Below are 3466 nucleotides of genomic sequence, written 5' to 3' on the forward strand. Positions count from 1 at the left end.
AACATATATGTACAATAGAATTAAAAATATATTTTGATATGTGTTTTATTATGCAAATTATTTATCTGATCTTTTATGCACTATAAGTTATCAATTGCTTTTCGAATAATTTATTAATGTCACTATTCAGTTGTATAAAATATTGCTGAATTTTATTTTAATCAGATATCAAAAATAAGAAATAAAATAATTGTCTAAAAATTACTCATATTTTAATAAAATAAATGCTTTAAACACAGTACGAACAAACACACATCAAACATTAGTAGGTTAACAAAATATTCAATTATTAAGATTTTTACTAAATGACAACGAGCAAGTATCTTACCACCATATGCTATTCAATCCTGCAACAGGTCCAGATAATTTTTCAGAGATCCTGGAATTGGCAAACTTTTAATTCCGCGAGGCAGCGCCCAATTTATGTGAAGAATTTTGCGGATTCTGTAACGACACAAATGCGTGAGCTCTGCCGGACAGACTCCATTGCGTTCCGGAGGTATCAGATTTCGATTTAAATTGGGATACTGTTCGTATAAGGGCACATTGAGACCGATGTGATCGGGAGCCCTGACGCAGACGGTGGTTACAGTTCGTAGAAGCAGCTTTAAACACGTTAATAGATGTCCCGGATAAATGATCTCCTGATTAGGTTGTACCTCAAATTCGCTGAATTTTGATAGGATAATTTCCATTGGTGACGGGACATGTTTATCAATCTCAATTGAAGCACCATAACGTAACATAATTAATAAGATATCCGGTGCGCCGTATTGAATTATAACTCTCAGAGGCAAAACCTGTCCGTACGACTTCAGAGGTACATCAATAAAGCGTTTCTTTATCGACGAGGACTGACAACGGTATTCTAATTGGCCACTTATTGCGTGATTCAAAAAGTATATCAGGGCGCGGATATTGTCCTCGCGATCATCAAAATCGCATTTCCATCCGGACAAGAAGTGTGTTGCGCGCGTGCCCAAAATCGCTCCGACGAACAATCATTCGAATGTCTTTTCACAATAAAATATGTCGTTCAGTAATCGGCTGACGATCTCGTTGTTGCCGATGTCCCATTCGTAACAGAGCTTTGCCGCCACGTAAAGTACATTGTGAAATTTGCCGAGTAGGCATCCGTTCTCCATCTTCATGATATTGTGATAACGCAGGGCCGAAATGACGATCCTTTCGCATACGTCCTGTTTGTCAAGATTCTCTGCTGAAAGCGTCAAATAACCGTGATTCATCGATCGTATCGCGAATAAAATATTTCTCCTCGTAGAACGCGAGCGGGAAATAGAGATGCAAATTGTTCTGGAATTTGATGCGTTTACAGCGCGTGATATTTTTCATTGTTACCGCAACGGCATTGGCGAAACAAAGACAAATAAAAGGATAGGCAAGTTTAATGTAACGGTAAGATTATAATGGGCTGCGATATCTTTGCACGTTTCAAGTATTCATGTCGTAGAAAGATAGATAAGAAATTAGCGGATAAAACCATCGGTAATACACACTGAGAAAAATCGTTTGATTGTACCAACAAGACGTATATGATTGAAGGTATTTTGATTAAATCAAACAAGAATTTTTAGTTATCATAATAAGATCGATTTTTTATAACTAGTTTAATAGATTTTACTATAAGGATTTGATTAGTATTTTCTGGTTGGATCTATAAAATTTCTTGTTATATTAATTTCTTTGCTTGCTTCTTAACTTAACTTGTATTCAATATTTGCCATAAAATGTATATAAAAAACTAGTATTAACATTAAATCCATAAAAGTATATTTTTTTTTCTTACGAGCAGTAGTGCCAGAAAGAGGACGCTAACTCTGATTGTTTGTAACAGCTGTGTGTTTGAGCTGCATCCTCTTCTTGCATCACTGTTTATCAATTTAATTTCTAACAAACTGAATTTAAAATAATTTATTCAATAATCTGGATTGAATTTATTCAATAATCTTGTTGAAATTTAGAATATTAAACAGACTTTTAAGATTAGATGGAAAAAATTTTAGACGACTTGGTGCTGCCGAGTTTAGTATTATTAACCAGAAAATTTGATAAATTTAACAGGAAGAAATTAATCGGATTTATCTGGTAATTCCTATAAGAATTCTGGTTCGACCATTTTCCAACAGACATACTGGTTGAATCGATCAGAATTCTAATTGATGCAATCAGATTTTTTTCTCAATGCATGCTCCCATCATCTATGAGTAAATTTAGGAATTTTCTGTTGAATATTCGTGTGATAAAATTACATCGATATTATCATGGTAATGGTTATCGATCCATAAATGTAATTAGTCTATTTGTCACTTAGATGACGCGTAAATATTTGCATAGTATACACGACGTTGATGTTATAAATCTTGTTACCTTCTGCATAACTGTTTATCACATCTGTCAAATAATTAACCAATTCACGACGTTTGTATTGTGAAGCTAAGCAACTGCGTTCCATTCCTAAGAACAATCGGTCGAAATAGCAATCTGTCAATACCTTCATGATTTGCATGTAATGTTAGTGATATGTAAAAGTCGCGCAACGATCGTCGCTAACGTTCACGTTTTACGAATAAACGAAACGGCACGGCACGTACGACTGGCGTTTTAAAATGCGAAGAACGGTAATAAAAAATCGAAGCAAGCATAATTATATTTGGCGCTATAGTAACGTATGTCCGACAGTAAGCAGTAAAATTTACGATTGGCGTACCTAATAAGGTACGCCAATCGTAAGCTTTACTGCTTACTGTTATCCCCTCTATTGCGTTCGTGCGTTACTGACGCCCATTCATAAGCATACGTAGCCACCGCGATTGAGGCTCGTTATAATCGAATACAAACAATTTTGCCCTTCGAGAAAAATCTGAATCACCTAAAACCCTTTGCAAAAAAACAAATCTGAAATACGTGATTTGCGCGCAAAATCCAAAATGTTCTCGAAGGACAGGTCAAGAGACACGGTAGTGTCTCGCGCCAAGTTCATGCGAAGCATTTCCGCGACACTTCGTGTATCTATACGCGAGTCAGACAATTGAGAGTAACTATATTATAGGATTTCAATAATACCTGAACGGATCGAATTTTTACTAGCCTTTATCGATAGAGCGAGTTTGAATTGTATAAAGAAAGTATCTTTATTTTTGCGCTGCGTGTGATCTATAAATGAGATATAGATAGATATGATCGGGAGCCCTGACGCAGACTGAGAGATATATGTGAATATAAATGAGGAGATAGATATCAACGCAAAATCGAAATCTGCAAATTTTCAATTAAGAAACGTCTTATCATCATGGTCATCATCACATGTACACAACATATAGAAAGAGAAAATGTACATTTCCTACTCTCGACAGAAGATTGCGCTAATGACGCTTTGCGATATTTGCGATATTAATGACATGTGTCATTAGTGATATGTATCTTTAATTAATTTATATTGATTTAC

General features: G+C 35.2%; 1 pseudogene; it reads right to left on the minus strand.

Moving 5' to 3' along the window:
* Positions 1-341: 341 nt before the first annotated feature.
* On the minus strand, positions 342-2527 carry LOC112639091 (annotated as a pseudogene).
* Between the last annotated feature and the right edge of the window lie 939 nt (positions 2528-3466).

This window comes from Camponotus floridanus, unplaced genomic scaffold, assembly GCF_003227725.1.
Source record: "Camponotus floridanus strain SB8 unplaced genomic scaffold, Cflo_v7.5 scaffold46, whole genome shotgun sequence".
In the NCBI taxonomy this organism is placed as follows: domain Eukaryota; kingdom Metazoa; phylum Arthropoda; class Insecta; order Hymenoptera; family Formicidae; genus Camponotus; species Camponotus floridanus.